The following is a 21555-nucleotide window of genomic DNA, read 5'->3' as shown; positions in this document are numbered from 1 at the left end:
ACGGCAGACATTGCCAGCTCCTGACTGGAAGCTTACCATTATTATTGAAAAGTAAGGTGTGCAATGAGTGCATTTTGCCAGTGCTGACATATGGGGCAGAGGCTTGAGAGCAAGTTAAGGACCGCGCAAAGAGCGATCGAACGAAGATTGCTAGGCATAACGTTAAGAGAGAGAAAGAGAGCGGTTTGGATCAGAGAGCGAACGGGTATAGACGATATTCTAATTGACATCAAGAGGAAAAAATGTAGCTGGGCAGGTCATGTAATGCGCCGGTTAGATAACCGTTGGACCATTAGGGTTACAGAATGGGTACCAAGAGAAGAGAAACGCAGTCGAGGACGACAAAACACTAGGTGGAGCGATGAAATTAGGAAATTCGCGGGCGCTAGTTGGAATCGGTTGGCGCAGGACAGGGGTAATTGGAGATCGCAGGGAGAGGCCTTCGTCCTGCAGTGGACATAAAACAGGCTGATGCTGATGATGATGGAGGTGGTGCCCCCCCCCGAAAAAAAATCCTGGGTACGTGCCTGCTGCAGACCAACGCCCCAGCCAAGGTGATCCTGGTCCCTTCAGGGGTGCAGCGGACCCCGGAGAAGAAAACAGCAATGGAGGCGCCTCGGGAGGTAGGTCGTGCGGAGGGTCCCCCACAGCTCGCTCCGCCCCGTAAATCTCTCCCTACCCCTTCCCCTATTACCAATTCGTTATCAAATCCCGATCCTCTAATAGAAATAGCCCGCCTACGTCGTGACATGGAGGCGCGCTGTGAGCGCCTGCAAAAACAAATGGACGCGCTGGTGGCAGACATGAGCACTAGTATGCAGGCGGCTCTGGACAGGATAGAACGCCAAATGGAGGCCCTTCAAATAGGGCTTACGGAGCAAGTGAAATTGTGTATAGAGTGCACTTTCGCACGCATGCAAGTTCCTGAGCTTAGCGGTAACAACGAAAGCGCGCTTTCCGACCAACGCTGTCGGCCGCAACCTTCAAATGTGGGCACCCGGCGCCCGCATCCCTATGCACGACCGCCTGCTTCCTCTCGCGATGATGATGGCGCCACGTAACGCGGAGCAGCTAGTGGTGTGGCAGTGGAATAGTAGGGGATTCCGCCGAAAACGAGGTTTCCTACAGCAGTATATCGCCACATCCACGAACCCTCCCGATGTCATCCTCTTACAGGAAGTCAATTGCACCCCTTCTTTATCCGGCTGCAGCACGCTCTCGGGTGTCTCTCCTCTTGTGGGAGCCTTAGTTTCGAAACATGTTACATGTCGCATGCATACTAACATCGACATTCCTCACCAAATATTGGAAATAATTACGCAAGGTAAACGCAGCGAGAGTCTGTTTATACTCGATGCATACAGTTCCCCGCCGTTCGCGAACGCACTGTTTTCAGCACCTACTAACAGAATTTGGTAGGTTTGGACGGGTTTGTGTGGTGGCCGGCGACTTTAACGCTGCGCATACTGCATGGGGTTACGTTAAATCGCAGGCTAAAGGGACCCGCTTATGGAATGCCATCTGTAACATGAGATACACACTGCTTACCGACCCAGAGCACCCCACTCGGATGGGCAACAGCGTATCTCGTGACACCTGCCCTGACCTTACCTTCGTGCACAATACTGGCCCAGTCGTTGCGCACGGGCCTTTAGAGGAGCACCTTGGTAGTGACCACTACATTGTGGCGACCACCTTGTCATTACGGGGTGCGCGCAGGCCCGAGCGAAATGTGCGTATAACGGATTGGGCGAAATTCAGGGAACGCCGCCAGGACCCACCTGAGTGCCAGGGGTACGAACGCTGGCTTGAGTCTCTCGCACAAGATCTAGAGGCCACCACGAGCACACTGCGCACCACAACCGAGACACCAGACAGACCCACATTTACTTCATCTTTGGAACGCCCGCAGAGGGTTGACACGACGATGGAAACGACAACGCCTCAACCGCAAACTTAGGAAACGTATAGATCAAATTACACGGGAATCTCAGGAGTATGCAGAGATCCTTACGAGGAATAACTGGCGAGGATCTTGCGATCGCCTCTCAGGCACATTGAGCACAGCAATAACGTGGTCGATTCTTCGCTCACTCACAGATCCCACCACAACAAAGGGAAAAACATTTCAACAGCTGCACATCTTAATGCACGTGTACAGGGACGATGTCTCGACAGTCCTCAGAGAGCTAGAGAAGCATTTCATACCCACAGGCCCGCCGCCGCAGTACCCTGACTATCCTTATGTAGGCGAGGTTAACGAATTGCTCGATGCAGACTTCACATCTGACGAGGTGCGTGTGGTCTTACAATACCTGCGCCGCGACACGGCACCGGGAGCCGACCACATTCTATTCGCCACCCTTCGTAACCTCAGTGACGCGGATATTAACCGCCTCACCCATCTCTTCAATGATTGCTGGCGCAAAGGCACGCTTCGCCAAGCATGGCGACACGCCAACATTACACTGATCCACAAACCGGGCAAACCTGTAAAGTTTAAAAACTTACGGCCCATCTCCCTTACATCCTGCATTGGGAAGCTCATGGAGCATGTACTCTTGCGGCGTCTGTAGCAGTTCCTCGAAGAAAAATCATTCTTTTCTCACTCTCAATTAGTATATGGAGCTCATCTGTCTGCGAGGGATGTGCTTTTACAATTGCGGTAGGAAGTCATAGGACCTCCGTCGTGCACCCAAACGAGAGCACTTATCGCCTTAGACCTAAAAGGGGCATTCGATAATGTTGAACATCACCTCATCCTTCGCAATGGTGCACATTGGTGCCATTCCTTGTACATTCCTGTGCCGCGTTCTTACAACGATAGTTTTAAGTATAGTTTTTTTCCTCGTGTTATTAAAGAATGGAACATGCTGCCTGATTCCATTGTAAATATTAACTCCCTCGATGCCTTTCTAGAATGCCTGAAATCTTACCTGGACCGTAGTACACCAATGTAATAGTTGTGTCTCAGCACTTGCATGCGTTTTCTTATCTACTGTTTGATTTTTCCTTTGTCTTTTGTGTCGATATCGTAGTTGTGAAATGTACCTTGTTTAGAATGTGAATTTATTATATTTTCCACTCCTGTAATAGCCTGAGAAAGGCTGACAGTATCAATAAATGAATGAAATGAATGAATTGGCACTGTGGAAGTCGTATGTACAACTATATCCGCGCATTTCTTTGAGATCGCACAGCCACCGTAGGAATGGGACTGCATCGATCCAGTCCTATTCGCCTGGTTGGATGTGGGACACTCCAGGGCTCAGTTCTTTCCCCTACTCTGTTCAATATCGCGCTCGCAGGGCTCCCCCGGCTACTCGATCAGATCCCTGATGTTGCGGACGACGTTACTATCTGGTCGACATCGGGTTCCGACGGAGCCATCCAGGACCGACTGCACCAAGCAGTCGACACAGTCTCCGTGTACGCGGGAAAATACGGCTTAAGATGTGCTCCGCAAAAGTCGGAGCTCATAATCATTCGCACCCGCAGCCAGTCCTCTACTCTCCCTATCACTGCGCACGTGGATGGCATACCCATACCACAGGTTAATCGTGCTCGCATCCTCGACCTACACGTCCAAGCGGATGGCAGGTCTAACTATACTGTTGCCCTTCTATCCAGAAAGATTGAGGAAATTCTGGCCATGATCCGGAGGGTCTCCAATAGGCGGTCGGGCTTTCCAGAAGAGGAGCTGCTGCGCTTGCTGGAGGCGTGCGTGATCAGCCGGCTTACATAATATCTCACATTTCAGCTGTTGACCCAAGCGCAACAACTTCGCATAGACGCAATGATTCGCAAAGCGACGAAGCTGGCCCATGGCCTCTCGAATTATACTTCCACACGCCGTCTCCTTAACTTAGGGACACATAACACACTAAGCGAGCTGCTAGAGGCACATTGGGTCAGCCATCGCCAGCGCCTCCTACTCACTCCTACTGGCCGCCATCTTCTCACACGGCTAGGATACTCTGTCCCACCCCTTGAGTCTGAAACCCGTCCAACGATCTTGTCGTCAGCGATACGCCAAGCACTAAGTATTCATCCATTGCCACGTAATATGCACCACGAGCATGACAAAAGGCGGCGCAAAGCCCGTGTACGATACATTAAGTTATGGGGTTTTACGTGCCAAAACCACTTTCTGATTATGAGGCACGCCGTAGTGGAGGACTCCGGAAATTTAGACCACCTGGGGTTCTTTAACGTGCACCTAAATCTAAGCACACGGGTGTTTTCGCATTTCGCCCCCGTCGAAATGCGGCCGCCGCGGCCGGGATTCGATCCCGCGACCTCGTGCTGAGCAGCCCAACACCATAGCCACTGAGCAACCACGGCGGGTACGTGTACGATACATTGGCCGCATGCTTGCAAACATCCCGGAAACACATACTTTATACACGGACACATCACGCACTCAAGAGGGCTATACCTCGGTAGTTTTGGATGGCACCGAATCCCTGAGAGACTCTGCTGCAATGCGCGGAACAAATGCCGCTTACGGAGAAATTCTCGGTGTTGCTCTTGCAATTCGATACGCCATCCGTGTTCCTGAGGAAGTGTATATATTGACGGACTCGCAACAGGCATGCCGGGCGTTCCTATCAGGACATGGCACCCCGAGAGCGGCGCACCAAATTCTCAAACAGGTCACGCAAAATACACGAACCACACCTCCCCGCATCCACTTACTCTGGACCCCTGGTCATACCTCGCTGCCGGGTAACGAACGCGCACATGCGGTTGCCGAGAAATTTCCCTCCGGGCGACTCGGCGTGGTGAGGCGACTAGTTCAGAGTTGGGGGATCCCTTCCTCCGTTACAAAGACATACTCCGTCATTATACACGCATTCGTCACACCCACGCCGCACCACCGCCGTCCTTCTCGCGGGAGGAAGCAGTGGCATTACGCCAGTTACAAACCGCAACTTTTCCAAATCTTGTCTCTCTCAATAAATTCTACCCACACTGTTATGCAGGTCGTTGCCCTGGCTGTGGCAGCTCGCCCACAATCTTCCACGTCACGATTGAGTGCACTGCAAACCTCTTTCCTCCCTTGCCAACTCTCCTTTACCCCCTACGCAACAAAGAGCTGTGGGACGATGCCCTCCGCGACGGACCTTCCGAGGTCCTCCGAGCTGTGATACAACGGGCTCGAAACATCGCCGGAATCATCGTAGGGACCCGTGCACGGCCTAGACCCATACGTAAGTTGCGTCCCCATCTCAAGTTTCGACGACGACCGCTTTATGTTGCTATATTATTACTACACTAACATAGATATGTATTCACACAATTTTTTATTCCCTTTTACGTTTTTTTGTCACCTATGAGCCCCAAAAATGTAAAAAGTTCGCATGCGACAATCCTGCGTAAGTGGCGCCACCTCCATACTTCCGACGATGGCCGCTATCCATGGGCTCGCCGATAATCCGGCAGGCATAGAATATATAGGAGGCTGTAATAAGACTTGCCTCCCTCCCCTTTTTCTTTGTGTCGTGTTTTTCCCCTCTCGCGCTAAGTAATTGTATTTTTTTCATTTTTGCCGTTTAGTTTTGAGTTTGTATGTACTCTTATTTTTAACCGGGTTCTTCTAATGAGTGCCAGATCCGAACGCTCGTTGATCACCGATGCAAAGGGGAAGGCCGCGTAAATCATCATCATCATCGTTGCTCTCCGTCATCCACGATTGTTTTGTTACTGTAGAGGGAGGCATGCCACTGGGCATGCTTTTTACACGTGCTTCCCCTATTCTATCCACATTCTGTGTCAGTCCCCTGGTACGCAGTTGTGGATAGTTGTAGCTGTGATTGCACCGTATTGAACTGTGTCACCCGCCGGGTTGCAGCCGTTGGTGAAAGCTTTCGACGCCATTCCCAACACGGTCTAAGGCTGGGCATCACAAAGGCTGGGCATCACAGTACACCTGGGCCACTCCTGCAGCATACGCGGTGCCGGTGAGTGGCGGTGGTGTTTTGAAACGTGGTCATTTCCAGGGCGGACATTTCCAGAGACATTTCCAGGGCGGACACTGAGTTCTGTCATGGAGCGAGCAAAAGAAAAGCTCACGGAAAATGCCCACGTGCGCAACCTTGTCGTAGTAGCAGGTGGGCTAAATGACGTCCTAAACAGGAAAGGGCCAGGACTAGCCCAGCGCTTGGCGAAGGGGGTGGACGACTTGCGCGAGCTATCCCCTCAGGTGCAGATCGTGGTGTGCACGGTGCCGGAGGTGCCTGTGCGTGACAGTCACGTACAAAGAGCCGTAATGGCTGCCAATGAGGCAATATGGAAAATGAGCCGAGAGGAAGGCTTCGAGGTTGTCGGAAGTAAACAGGGAAGTGAGAAGTTGTGGTGGTATTAAACGAGATGGGATCCACTTCAATTACAGGCTAGCACGAGAAGTGGGCTGGCGACTTGGGGGTCGCGCTGTTGCTTTTTTAGGGGGCCCGCGGGCGCTCAGGAGGTGAGAGTTGGTAGTAATGAAGAAGGTCCCCTAGGGGAACATCAGAAGAGCACCGCCGTCGATAACAGAAAAAGGAGGAAAGCAAGAACAAGAGCTCGTCATGCAATAGGCTACATAAACATGCAGGGCGGCAGAAGAAAGGAAAAGTGGGCAGAGATTGAGGAGCAGTTACATAGAGAACAAATAGGGGTGTATGCGGTTACAGAAACGCACCTTAGAGACTCAGAGCCGCCAGTTATCGAGAATTATGTTTAAGAAGGGTGCAACAGAACTAAGTCGGAAAGAAAGGGAGTGGGAGTCTGAATGCTCATCCATCAGGGAGCCAAATTGAAAAGAGTAAATTCACAATGTCAAGAGCATCTTTGGTGATCAGGTACAATGAGTGGGAAAGAAACTTGGCTGGGAGTTACGTATTTGTGGACCGGACAGAGAAGAATAAAGAGTTAATGGAATGCATAAGCGCTGATATTAAGGGTTTCGGGAATGATGCTGAGATTGCCCTATTAGGTGACATGAATGCCCACATACAGGATTTAGATGGCTATACCGACAATAACGGGAAGTCAATGCTAGACCTTTACGAGCAACATAACCTCGTGATCGTGAATACAGGGCCTAAGTGTGAAGGACAGATCACGTGGGAAGTGGGAAACCGGCAATCGACCATTGATTACTGTCTGATGACAGAAGGAATTCATGATAAGTTGAGAAAAATGGTCATCGATGAGGAAGGGTTTAGCAGCATAGGGAGTGACCATAAACGCATCATCTTGAAAATGGGATATGTATTTGGGAAAGAGAGCGAGGAAAGCACAATGGCCAGTCCAAATTTGAACGCTGAACAAATAGCAAATATAGTCACTAGAGTTGAGGAAGAACTTGGAAAGTGGCCAAGTAAGGAGTGGGAATATGGTGAGCTTCTAAGTGTAATAATGACAGAAATCCGGAAAGAGAAACAACATGTTCGTTGGAAAGGAAAAAAGAAACCGAAAAGCTGGTGGAACAAGGAGATACGAGAAGCGATCGCTGAAGGACAGAAAGCATCTCGAGAGGACAGGCAGGCAAAGAAGGCGCAGTTACCACAGGATGTAGTAACCAGTAAATGGTAAATATACCGGGAGAAAAAGTCTATGGTTCAAATACTGGTGCAAGCAAAATTAAAAGGTGAAAGTGAACGTTGGTTGTCAGAAATACGTGAGAAAAAGAAGGCCGCACCTAGAATATTTTCGAATCGCATAAAATTATTGGGCACGAAGTCAACAACAATACAACATATCCTAGGCGAAGATGAAAACAGACTGGAAGGAGAAGCGGCAATAAATTACATCCAAAATGTAACAGCCGAATCTTTCCAAGGCAAGGACGAGGTTGTATTTGAAGAAAAAAAGAGCATGAAAGAGACCCAAGTGGAAAAGGAGCTGGTGCTGACGAATTTAGACTGGAAGAAAGCGGGAGAGAAAATTCCTAAGCGCACAGCCACGGGGCTAGACGAGGTTCCCGATAGGCTGATAAATGAACTGGGACCAAAAAGTAAGGAAGCTCTGGTGAAAGCAGTGGAAAAAACTTTAAAAAATAGACGAATACCAGACAGTTGGTGACAAAGTAGAATGAATTTAATTTATAAAGGTAAGGGGGAGAAAGACAGAATTCACTCGTATAGACTGTTGACCATTACATCGGTAATATACAGGCTAGCGATGCAGGCAATCAAATTAAAGCTTCAAGCATGGGCAGAGAATAATGGCATTTTGGGAGAGCTTCAGAATGGCTTTAGAATAGGTAGGCGTTTGGATGATAACTTGTTTGTTCTTACTCAGTGTATTGAAATATCAAAAGCAGAAAGCAGACCGTTGTATGTGGCCTTTTTGGACATTACAGGAGCCTGCGACAACGTAGACCGCAACATTTTGTGGGATATTCTGGAAGGGGAAGGCTTAGGTAACGATTGTCTACAGCTTTTGAGAGAGATTTACCTAGAAAATACCGTTTGCGTTGCGGAGAAAGTTCATATCAACAAGGGACTGAGGCAGGGGTGCCCTTTATCCCCGCTGCTGTTTATGATGTACATGGTGAGGATGGAGAGGGCGCTAGAAGGAAGTAATATCGGGTTTAATCTCTCATACAAACAGGCAGGTACAGTAATAGAGCAGCAACTCCTAGGTTTATTTTATGCGGACGACATTGTGTTGCTCGCTAACAAGCAAAGTGATTTGCAACGTCTGGCTAATATCTGTGGACAGGAAGGCAACAATTTAGGTTTGAAATTTAGTGTTAGAAAATCAGGTGTTAGGGTATTCAATGAAAACAGTGAACAGACTGTGGAGATACAGGGCCAAGAAATACCTCGGGTAACAGAATATAAATACCCTGGTATATGGATAAACGAAGGCAATGGATATATGGAAACACAGGAAAAAACCATAACAGTCAAGGGGAAGAGAAATGCAGCCATAATGACGCACAGAGCGCTATGGGGATACAATAGGTACGAGGTCCTCCGAGGTATGTGGAAAGGGGTAATGGTTCCAGGACTTACTTTTGGAAATGCGGTTGTTTGCTTTAAATCAGGGGTACAATCAGGACTAGACGGGAACCAAAGGTCAGTGGGTTGCCTCGCATTGGGCGCTCACGGGAAGACTACAAATGAAGCTGTGCAGGGGGATATGGGCTGGACTAGTTTTGAAGTGAGAGAAGCTCGCAGTAAAATTGAGTATGAAGAATGGCTGAGGAATATGGAAGAAAGTGAATGGGCTGGCAGAGTGTTCAGGTATCTGTACAGGCAAAACATTGATTCACAGTGGAGGAAAAGAACTAGGAAGCTTACCAGCAAGTACGCGGCCTGTGGGGTGGGCAACACAGCAACAAAGAAGGTCAAGCGGAAAGTCAGAGACGCTGAATTAATCTCATGAGTGGCGGCAATGGAAAAGAAACCTGCCATGAGTAACTGCTTAAGAGGAAAAAACGAAATCTGGAAAGAAACCATTTATGATAACTCAAAGGGAAGCTCATTACTTTTTGAAGCGAGATCGGGATGCCTTAGAACACGCACCTATAAAGCGAGATGTAAGAAGGAAGAAGAAGCATGTGCTTGCTGCGGTAAAGCTAGGGAAATGACTGAGCATATTTTATTAGAATGTGAAGACGTCTACCCAGCGGTCGATTTAGGCACCACTGGCCTCCTTGAAGCCTTTGGGTTCAGCGGGAGCAGTAGTAAAGCAAACAAGTCTGCAATAGACATTAGTATGAGGCGATTGGAGGATTGGTGGAAGAAAAGTAGGGAAATGACAAAAGACAGAGACGTACAAAAGCACAGTTTGCAATAGGGGATCAGAAGATTTGGACGTGGTAGTTCATAGTGTTTTTTTTTTTTCCATTGGTTAACCTAGGTAGGATATTAGGCAGCATAGTAGCAAGAGCTTGGTGGCGCAACCCACCGCCCCGTTCCAAAGGGGACGCTTATAACATCCATCCATCCATCCGTGGTTCTCGCTGAGTGTTATATTGGTAAATCGATGTGAGCGCTGCTATAATGGCGCGTAAGCACGCCATTACGGCACAATCAAGCCCCAGCCACAATGACGACGCCGGGAATTTCGAAACTTCGTGGCGGCATTCAGTATATGTAATTGTCATGCCGACAGCACATGATTTTTTTTTTTTCATTAACATTGGTATGGCTGTCGTCTTGCATATGTCATTCCATTGTGTTCATTGCCTGTCATCGCTTTCATGTGAACGTAACTACGCCTTAAGCCGAGACCACACGTACGCTTGCGGACACGCGCTAGCTCGCGTCAGCGCGCCTAGCGCCTGCCGCGCCTCGCGAGTAATGGTGGTTTGCATCCTCAAAAACGCGTAACAGCGCGCGCTCACTGGTCTCACTCACAGACGCCTCGGCAGGCGCTGCTTCGTACTTTGTTACTGACAGCGTTTCAAGATGCTTTGAAAATTATAAACGTAATTGTTATATTTTTATAGCTGTTAGATCAGTGCAAAAAGGAAGGAAGAACCACATTCTTGCTCGATATAAATCTGCTTCACTGAGAGTTGAACGCTCCGCGCCAACGCGAGGCAACCCAAGCGCGCCATGAGCGCTCGATAACAGAGAGGAGCTGTTCCCCCGAGATCACGCCGCGTTTCGACGCGTACGAGCCATGCCGCACCGTGTGCGCATGCGTGGGCGCGTGAACGCGAGCGTACGGGTGGTCTGGGCTTTTGTCTTTAGTCAGCCTACGAATCTGTCGAGGCTAAGCAATCTCACCACATTGTGAAGGGGGCGAAATGCAAAAATGCCCTTGTCCCATGCTTGGATGGATGGATGGATCAGGCTGAACCCTTTAAATCGAGCGGTGGCACACGCCACCTAGCCGCGACTATAGCATAGAGTAATATAAGTAAACGTAAGAAGTGCACAAACTATTACTAGCTTTGTGGTTGATTTTGGTAATACAGGATGTGAATCCATGTGGTGTAGTACTGGTGCCACACGTACACTTCTGATCGCGATTGGGGTTGATCCGGATTGGATTTCTCGATCGCGATCAACAATGGTCGCTGCTGCACCATAGACGAAGAAAAACTTTCCTTCCTCCATGCCGCTCACAGTGTAAGAATACTTCGGGCAGATTCCTCCTGAATACACAATGCAGTCGATAACTGCAGCATTCGAGTAGTCATGCTCAAACACATCCATCGCGCTGCCAAGTTTCCTGACTGATAAGGCCATCCAGCTTCTGCTTGAGGACATGAATGTTATCAGTGTGCTGAACACCTGCAGATTTAAACACCTCTCTAAAGTCACTGAGGGCAAGAAAAGCAGACTGCTGTTTCTCGGACGCTACACAGTTGCCAAACTGCGGTGGCCTCAATAAAGAGAAAGCATGCGGTAAAGCTGCAGAAATGTGAGATGCTCATTTCGCCACCTGCTTGTCTTATAATACCACATACTTATCTCCCCACATACTTATCAATCTTTACTACGCATTTGTTCACTCTCACATTAATTACTGCTTAGCGATCTGGGGTTGCACATACAAAACTCAAAAGTCACCGGTGCTTACACTTCAAGAAAGAGCTCTTCGCATGGTAGCACCCAACAATATGCATATTAAGATTGAAAATTTATTTAAAACTCTGAGCATCCTCAACATTTACGATTTGACAACGTACAACATCGCCTCCGTCATGCATCAAATAGTTAATGAAAAACTAGCCTTGACAACAGTATCGCTCCATCCCTCCCTTCGCAATGTTGGGAACGCATCTCGCTGTCGTTTTTTGTTGCCTAAGGCAAGTACTACTTACGGTCGTTCTACACTACAGTTTATAGGCACTTCAGTTTGGAATAAGCTTGATAGTGACCTAACCACTCTAAGAACATTGCATAAATTTCTTAAACAATTAAAGCACTCACTTATTAACAATGCACAACATTGCACATGCTGCCACATGCCCTCACTTTTCTTTTCCTGTGCCAATGTTTCCGGTGATGTAAAAAAGAAAATTGTTAGAAAAATGTATCTCATTTGTGAAGTTTTCCCTACTGTATTTTCTTGTTTTGCTTATTTCGGCTATTTCAGTTTTATGTGATCTTACAGTATTAAAAAAAAAACAGCTGCCATAGAAGTGTTTTTCACTAATAACAACCAGTAGGGACCCTTTAACCAATTTGTTTAGTCCCAAAAGTGTATACTTTCCAATTGTATACGTTAATTATGTTAAATAAACTTTAAAAAACACTTCAAGGGATCCTGGTTCAGTTTGGCCGACAGCATGTACTTGAAACCGCACTCCTTCAGAAGGAATGCTGACAGTTCCTGAACAGTTTTAAGGGCAACACGCAAGCCTCCGGCTATAGATTGTGTTAAAAAAAGATCTTTGTGAATGTCACCCCTCACAACTTCCTGCTCCCAGCTATCTAGCCACTTAGATGCAGACTTGAGAACCTGGAAATCTTTACATCCAAGTGTAAGGCCTTCTGCAGGAAAGCGACGATTGAGAGCATCAAGAAGGTTATTGATCAAGAAGGTAAAGTCCACAGTTGGCTTGACATTGTCAAGCTGAGGTGCACTTCTTTGTGCTTAGAAAGATATTCCCTTGGTAACTGAGTCGCTGAAAACTTGTGTGGCCAGGTTCACCCGCATGTTGAGCATATGTGAAGGATTTACATGACAATATGTGAGCTTTGGGCACACCCTGATTTCAACTGCATTTTTGGTATCGGCTACAAAAAGTGCATTATAGCATGACTATTTCACTAGCCACCCATTTACTTTCAAGATCTTGTCATAGAGACGATTCCGAATGCACTTGAATAAATGAGGTGTGTCTGCCATGACATACACTTTTCTTGAGGCATTTAGTGGATGTTCAAAACCATTAACATGTCTTAGAACGCCGCTAAGTGTTTCGAAGAAAGCATGGGGACTGCACACATCAGTCATTTGTGGTGAAGGTGCCTACATAGAACCAGTCGGTTCATTTACACGCCTATCAGGCAGATTAACTTCATGCCGGCTGGGCACCACAGCTGGACATATAACTGGTGCCTGAATATAATCCTCAGATCCTCGGCAGTCGACGCTGCTAGCAGAGCATTCTGACTGGGCACGTCAGACAGAATTTGAGCATGTACCCCATCATCTTGTCTTTCGGCTAGGTGATTTCACTGCAAATTCAGGTACATTTCCAAGGCTGGTGGTTCAAGACCAAAGTAAGTGGACACCCGTGAGCCATAGAGGCAGGTGTGACAGTTGGCCAGAGGAGCACTTACTTTATACATTTGCGGCAAATTCTGGCGGTACAGTTTTCGATTTTTGCGAAAATCAACAAATGCAAATAAGCCTGCAATCTTGCCGAAACCCCATTCAACAGCTTGGTGCACTTTGCTCATTTCCTTGTTGAACAGCAACTGGTGCCCACTAGAAGGCGGGCTTCAGCAACAGTGGGCTCAGAGGATATGCGGGATCACCATAGATGCAATAGCTATTGGACGAGCTTTTCTAGTTTTTCATATGTCTTACTTATTCGGAGCATACCTGCAAGATCACAAAGTGGTTTTTGCACTCAGAATATGATGAAATCTCCGAAAACCATTGCAACCAAGACAGAATAGGCAATAGTAGACAGTTTTATCAGTTGCATCACCTCACTTTACATGTTGCATGTTATTATCTGTGCTGTCTCAAAGTGCACAAGGTAAACCGACCTACAAGTCTATTCTTATTCAGCCAAGTTTCTCTGCACATAGCTCCCTATACTCTGCAGTACAGCTGTGCTGCCGGCAACTGGGTCCTCGATTGCATGGTGCACAAGGCAAGGTGCTGCCACGGTGCAGTGCACCCTTGAACCTCGTAGCGTGTGCAACCCGGCAGACAACCGGCACTGCTAGCACCTTTTCAGAATTTTGTTTAACAAATTACACCTCACAAATGTGACAGTCGGACACCCTGCAAAATGTATTTTCTTTCAATTTACAATTACTGATAAGCAAGATTGAAATAAAAAAGTTAACCATAGAATGTTCTGATTGTATAGCTACATTTGCTTTATCAAATGACATTGCCCTGCCACAAGTTGCTACAAATTATGAAAACAAATTATTTGTTTAGTGCCCTTTCCTTCTAAGCAGTTTAGAGTTATATTTTAAAATGTTGCCGTACAGTAGTTTGATATTTATTGAAAACATACTTGTTTTTGTCTGCCTACTTGGCATAATTATTACGTTCTCGAAATACATGTGTTACAAACATATGAGCCTTCAAAGCTGCTGAATTTTAGCTCAAGGTAATCCAGGGCATTCTCATTTCTGGCATGAGAAAAATATTTTACAGAAACTCTTTCAGAAAGAGCAATACAAGGTTTTTCAAGGCTGCACAACAAGTTGATGTTCTTGCTTATGTACTTTGACCACGTATTATTTCGCTAACCTTCAGTAATTGCTGTTTACTGAAAATGTACCATCCTTGATCTACATATTGTGAAAGCATTTATGCCAATGAGCATGTAACTGAACATGATGGCTGCGTCGATCACGTCCAGTAACGACTTGCGAATAGGAACTCTCGTCTCTGTTGTATCAACTCACCTGAATCATGTCGGCTGCCGAAGTACGGTCCATTTAGTTGGCAGATTATGCCGCTTGGACACATGATGGACTGGTATTTTACAGCATGGGTGTGCTTGTGCCCGGAAAAAAACATCTTTTGATTTGTCGACGGGCGGCAGATAGCCCTCGCGGTGCCGTCGATGAAGCCCCAACAGTTATCCAGGGGTGCACCTTTGGAATGCACGGCCTGCAAAGTTTACATGTGAAAAAAATATGAATAAGGACGGGCGACGAACCAATATGCCTGATACCTACCTGTGAAAATTCCTCCAAGGTAGGGATGTCAAGCCAGGAGTGACTGTTCACGTCCTTCAAAAGGACGTGAACAGTCACTTGAACAGTCACAGTGCTTGAAGTTACTTTCGATGTGTGAAAGAATGATATTTGTCACTGACGATATAACTGAATAATGTCTGCCAAAAAGGTGCTCTAGATCGCACAGCCTGTTGGGGTACGACAGCCGGCGTAACGTAATGTACAAACTCTCCTCTCCTGGCACAGTCACTCGTTGAGCTGTTCTGATGATAGCTGGCATTCTTAAGGCATTATGAAGCCTTGATATATCATTTTTTTCGAATTGGATATACGACTTGAAAATACCAGCATCTATGGTATCCACGTTCATAAGTCCGTTGGCCGAAAGCGGGTCTCTTCGTGTGCTACCAAAAGCTTCACACAGCAAAATGTCTTCCAGTTCCTTACATTTCAGTTGATTGAGTAGCACCAGGTCTTGCAAGATGTTCTGCCTTGTCATGTCTTCTTGCTCTAGCAGTGCGATACACCGAAAATCTGGGAGAACAGCGGATGTGTAAATTAGAGATGAACAACACGTTTGTCGCTTGTGTGCATGTTTGTTTATGCGGATCACGTTTTAGGTGTACTGAAAGAGCAAAAGACCTTGCCTTGGCTACAACGCAGCGTATCGGCTTTGTTAATGTAAGGATTACACATATATATATATTAGAAATGAAAATGCAATGTATTGTGTGAAATGCCTTCAGACATTTGAGTAATTCCAAACATATTATTTTATTGCGGCAATTCTTACCTTACAACTTGAGTATTATGTTTATAGCGGTTTTACCTTCTGCGGCAAGGTGGCGCGTCAGGCGAGCACATGCCTTTCGGACGCAGCCGGGCGCCCCGCTAAAGCTGATTCTTCGTTCGGCGCTCCGCTAACTGTGAGCGGGAATGCGAGAGCGGAGCGGACCGTCAAAAACGTTCTGCTAAAACAGTCTAATCTTCTTTGACAGGTAACTTGCCGCTCCTTCAAAGATAGTTGGCAGAGCATTCTTTGTAAGTCTCGCTCTCCTGTTGCCCAACATCAGAATGTAGCCATCAATAGCTGCAGACCACGTTTTCAATATAAAGTGAGGAACGAAAGGTTTTTTCAGAAACACGGTCTGTGAGTTGCAGTACCAGGTCCTTGCGAGGGATCGCACGTCTCCATGCGTCAAGCCTGGCTTGGTCATGCGGCGGCATAAAAAGCGATAACTTTTCTTTACAGGACTTATAACCCGTGTTGCAGTACGAAATTTTAGGCAGCAAATAGTGAATTTTAGCCTGTAGTGAATTTTAGGTCTGTAGTCTCACCTGATCTTGATGTGGTGACACCATGAGGTGCTTCTCCACGTGTGAGTTGTAAAGGTGAGTCTGCAGGCACGGCAATTGAAACTTATTAGTGAACATTCACTCAAGGTATGGCAGCCCCTTTTTAACAAGGATAGCATCAGCATGCTCTGCTGTTTACTTGCGAGAACATATGCTAGAGACAGCATTTGCTTTTAATAGCTTTTTCTTTTCCCATTCTGTCTTTTGTCAAGAAACTGATCAGGTGTGAAGTGATCCTGCATGCAAGCAATCACGGTGAGCGACCACACATCGTTTGTGGCACAAAATGTAAATGACTGGCACCGCTATACAGTAAGTTTACAGGGTGTCTACCAACCGGGAAAACCGGGAATTCTCAGGGAATTGGAATAGTCTGGAAATACTCAGGGAAAACTCAAGGAATTTGTGCTTCTATCAGGGAAAATTAGCTGTAACTTTATTGAAAGGGAACGAAAGTCATGTTAATGCCGGCTCCAGTAACAGAGGAATCACAAAGAATCGTCATTGACGTCATGTCATCGACACGATGTATTGCCAGAGCAGTTAACGCCCGATTTTTCGGGCAAGCCCCATAATTCGCGCGGCTTTGGGGCACCACCACGTACTTCATATAGTCAATGCATATTGCTCTGACTGCAGGTCTGGAATGGCATTAATAGAGAATTTTAGAATAGGGGCCCCAATAGTTCAGGGGTCCAAAGAGCTTTGCGGGTGTTAGCGTTGGGGCACGCAGGAGTGAAGAGATTTAGAATAGGGTTTTACGCACGGAGGAAGGAAACTCAGGAGAGGCCCTGACGTCACTCTTTGTGAAGCTAAAGTGAAGCCGGAAGTTGGTGTTGCTCATGGCGTTACTCTGCCTATCGTGCCAGCTCTCCTCTCTTGTTTACATTTCTCGCGAAACCACACCACGCTGCGCGTAACCGGGCTGCCCAGACGCGCACGCTCCACAGCAATACTAAACAATCGCGATGTCTCATTGCATTACCATTACCGAAGTCATGTTAAAAGAAGTTCATAATGAACTTCGCAATTTGGGCCGTGAGGTCTAATCGGCTGCTTTTACCGGCTTTTATGAAAATAAACATGCCTTATAAGGCCAGCCAACTGAACTGTTCTCGTCAACCGCAGGTGCCGGCCGCAGCCCAGTTATCGCGTGTTTTTGAAAAGAAGGTCACCTTTATCGCTGCCTTCTACTTGCTTTTTTCTGCTTGGGCTATAGGTCTTGCGAGCTGGACGTCTGGCGATACGAAAAAAATGTACGCATTCTCACTGCACTTCAAGAACGCACTGGAGACACGTACAACACACTGACCCATTTGCGATCCATGTGGAGTTTATGAGCCCAAACACACTCTTGCTTGAGGAATCGTCGTGCTTTATTGAACAAACTTCAGGTGGACGCGCATCACTGTGACAGCGTGCCGGCGAGGAGGCAGAAAGTCATTCCTGACTCCGCGCTTAAATTTATTGACTGCGGCCTGAGGTGCCTTCATTTTCTTCCCACAGTAAATGAAGCTTCATGGAACCAAAGTTTTGCGATAGCCGGCGCACGGTGCAGAGCAGTACGCGTGTAGAACCGGCCTACATGCGACCATATGGAACAGCCGTTTGATGTGTTTGCAGGCGTACGTTCTGTGGAGCCTTGCCCGACTCTTGTAGCGCATCCGCTAACCTTCACTTCCCTGCGCTTCTTGCGCGCACAGATAAGATGCGCCTGCGGTAGGGAGGATTCGTTCCTTAAGTCAAAGCAGCCGCTTCTTTCCCATCTTCCAGGATGAAGCGTCGGCTGGCAGGCGCACGGTGCCGAGGGCAGCAAAATGCACATATGTTCTGCGTAACGTACGTTCTATCAGTACATGTATTGAAGTGCACCTGTGCAGGTGTGCATGAACCTTGAACGCGCTCTGCATAAAAGACTTCGTGCTGTCGCGAGTACTACGAGGAACAAGCAACAGTTAAGCAACATGTGTTTTAATATGCACAAAAGCAAGTTCTTACTGAACACGAACTATGCATTCATAACGTACGTTCTATGTGCCGCAAATGTACCATATGCGCTGTCAAATGCAGGAATCACTGACCTGCAAGGCGTTAAAATGCGCCGGTAAAATGCACTGTTTGTATGCCTTCCTTTTCAATGATAATGGTAAGCTCCCACTCAAGAGCTCGCGATGTCTGCCGTATGCGATCCAACCCATTTTTATTCTTCTGTGAATTTCCTTCTCATAGTCAGGGTGCCCGGTGATTAGTTCACCTAGATAAACCTACTCCTTCACAGACTCTAAAGGCTGGCCTGCGATATTGAACTCTTGTTCCCTTGTCTGCATATTAATCTTCAGCCCCACTCTTACACTGTCCCTGTTAACGTCCTCAATCATTTGTTGTAACTCGTCAGCAGTGTTGCTGAATAGAACAATGTCATCGGCAAATTGAAGGTTGCTGACGTATTTGCCGTCAATCCTTACTCGTAAACCTTCCCAGTTTAATAGCTTGAATACTTCTTCCAAGCACACCGTGAATAGCATTGGAGAGATTGTGTCTCCCTGTCTGACCTCTTTCTTTATAGGCGTCTTCCTACTTTTCTTGTGTAGAATTTGGTGCACAAATAATGTTGCAAGCACAGTATGGATGGCAAGATTCTGGTAGTCACAGCACAATATATTGCTAGCTTCTCCCAAAGTAAAAAAAAAAGGACAGTGACGGTGCGAACACATTGAAATAATGCATGTAATGAACGTAATTAATGTACAAGTAAAGAAAATGATGCACAAGTACAACTAGAACATAATATTGCAAACACAGTATGGGTGGGAAGATTGTGGTAATCACAGCACAAAATATTGCTAGTTTCCTCCAAAGTCCAAAAAAATATGGACGGTGAGAAGAGAAAATAAGGAAATTTTTAATGTAGGAGAGAAAAAAAATGTTCGATACACAAATACAATTATGACATATGGTTTCAAATATATTGTTACGGGGTTAAAAACAGTCAGACGTGTATTTACAGAACATTTACAATAATTATATCAGCCTACAATATGGTGGACCGCGCGCGCAGCCCAGAACATTGTCTTCTTCCGACGATGATTAAAACATCTTCTTCGTCAGCGTGTCACATGACCCTCGGCGGCTGAAGCACCAGCTCGGTGCTGGTTAGGAGGCGGGCGAGCGATACAACTTAAGACGCGCGACGTGGACCACGTCGGAGCGATGCTGAGCCACGGTTGGCTCAAGAGGGTCGATTTCATATGTGACGTCAGTTACTTGATGCAAGACACGGTAAGGGCCGGAGTAGCGTGAAAGTAATTTCTCCGAGAGGCCAACGCGTCGCAACAGTGACCAAAGGAGAATCAGGGCGTCCGGTGTGTAATGGATGTTGTGATGGTGGGCGTCATATAAGCGCCGCTGATTGTCCTGCGACTCCACAAGTCGTCGAGCAATATGGTGTGCTTCTTGTGCTTTGAGGATGGCTTCACGGGCGTACTCGCATGTGGAATTCAGACTAGCAGGCAGAACGATGTCAAAAGATAGCGTAAGGTCACGGCCAAACAAGAGGAAGAATGGAGAGAAGCCTGCGGTATCATGGCGAGACGAATTATAGACAAAGTAACGAACGGCAGCGCAACGTCCCAGTCGCAATGGTCATCGGAGACACACATGGACAGCATGTCAGTAAGGGTGCGGTTGAGGCGCTCGGTTAGACCGTTCATTTGTGGATGGTAAGCAGTAGCAAGTTTGTGTATAGTCGCGCACGAGTGTAGAATGTCATTGACAACTTTAGAAAGAAAGTAGCGGCCTCGGTCGATGAGAAGCCGTCGAGGGGCGCCGTGGTGAAGAATGACGTTTTCTAGAAGGAAGTCGGCGACATCGGTTGCACAGCTTGTCGGAAGATCCCGTGTTATTGCATTCGGGTGGCGTAGTTTGTTGCTACAGACATCCACTTGTTTCCCAAAGCAGACGTAGGAAAAGGGCCTACAAGATCAACACCTACACGGAACAATAGTTCTGATGGTACGTCAAGTGGTTGAAGGCAACCAGCAGAGAGCGTGGTCAGCTTTTTGCATCGTTGACAAAGATCACACACAGTGACATAACGGCAGATGTCACGGTATAGACCAGGCCAAAAGAAGCGCCGACGAACGCGGTCATAAGTCCGTGACACGCCAAGGTGACCTGCAGTTGGTACACCATGAAGCTGGGCGACAACAGTCTGACGCAGATGCTCAGGCACAACGAAGAGTCGGGCAGGGCCGTCCGGGCGCATGTTAGAGCGGTACAATACACCATCTTGAAGTTCAAACATGCGAAGCGAAGGGTCGGGCGTCGTTGAAATGAGCCGTTGAATAAGGTGTTGCAAGGAGGCGTCCTGACGTTGTTTGGCTCCAATGTCGCGAAACGCAGCCAGAGAGAGAACGGTGACAGGTATGCCGGCCGCAGAAACATCGGGAGGGTCGACAGGATGGCGCGACAAGTCTGCATCTTGATGTAACCGGCCGGTCTTGTATACAACTGAATAGTTGTATTCTTTTGGCTCAAAGCCCAGCAGCCAAGGTGCCCTGAAGGATCTTTGAGGGACGAAAACCAACACAGAGCATGGTCAGCGATGACTGTGAATTGGCGGCCGTACAAATAGGGGCGGAATTTACCCACTGCCCAAACGAGAGCCAGACACTCGCATTCCGTGATAGAATAATTGCTCTCCGCAGAGGAGAGAAGGCGGCTGGCCTTCTTCCCGCCCTTGTTGTTTCTGTGCCAAGATAGCTCCAATACCGTGGCCACTGGCATCGGTACGGACTTCTGTTGGAGCTGATGCATCAAAGTAAGCGAGAATGGGCGGGGACGTAAGCAGCCCAATCAGCTCGGTGAAAGCACCAGCTTGCTCAGGGCCCCAAAGGAATGCAGTGTCTTTCTTGAGGAGCTGATTGAGAGGGCGTGCAACGTTGGCAAAATTTTGGACAAACTGACGGAAGTAGGAGCAAAGGCCCAAGAAGCTGCGAACATTCTTGGCACATGTTGGCACGGGAAAGTCTTTGACTGCCCATATTTTATCGTGATCAGCGCGTACACCAGAAGAATCGACGAGATGCCCGAGCACAGAAATTTCACGACGACCGAAGTGGCACTCGGACAAATTTAGTTGTAGCCCCGCCTGACGAAAAACAGATAGGATCATCAACAGGCACTCGAGGTGTGTCGCAAAAGTCGGAGAAAAACGATCATGTCGTCCAGGTAACAGAGGCAGATGGACCACTTGAAACTGTGTAGGAGGGCTTCCATCATTCGTTCAAATGTGGCCGGGGCATTACATAATTCGAAAGGCATCACTTTGAACTGATACAGGCCATCGGGAGTAATAAAAGCTGTCTCC

The 21555-nt window shown here is 47.4% G+C and overlaps 1 long non-coding RNA gene across 1 annotated transcript in view; it reads left to right on the top strand.

Annotated features, from left to right (window-relative positions):
- The first annotated feature begins 5696 nt into the window (after positions 1 to 5696).
- Positions 5697 to 21555, top strand: part of LOC129385756 (uncharacterized) — a 114938-nt gene continuing 99079 nt past the window's right edge. The window contains exon 1 of the long non-coding RNA XR_011895697.1: positions 5697 to 5963. This is a non-coding gene — a long non-coding RNA (uncharacterized lncRNA). The remainder of the gene's footprint in view (positions 5964 to 21555) is intronic.

This window comes from Dermacentor andersoni, chromosome 7 (assembly GCF_023375885.2).
Source record: "Dermacentor andersoni chromosome 7, qqDerAnde1_hic_scaffold, whole genome shotgun sequence".
Classification (NCBI taxonomy): domain Eukaryota; kingdom Metazoa; phylum Arthropoda; class Arachnida; order Ixodida; family Ixodidae; genus Dermacentor; species Dermacentor andersoni.
Note: the sequence above shows the minus strand (reverse complement) of the source record. Positions and strands in the feature narration are given on the sequence as shown.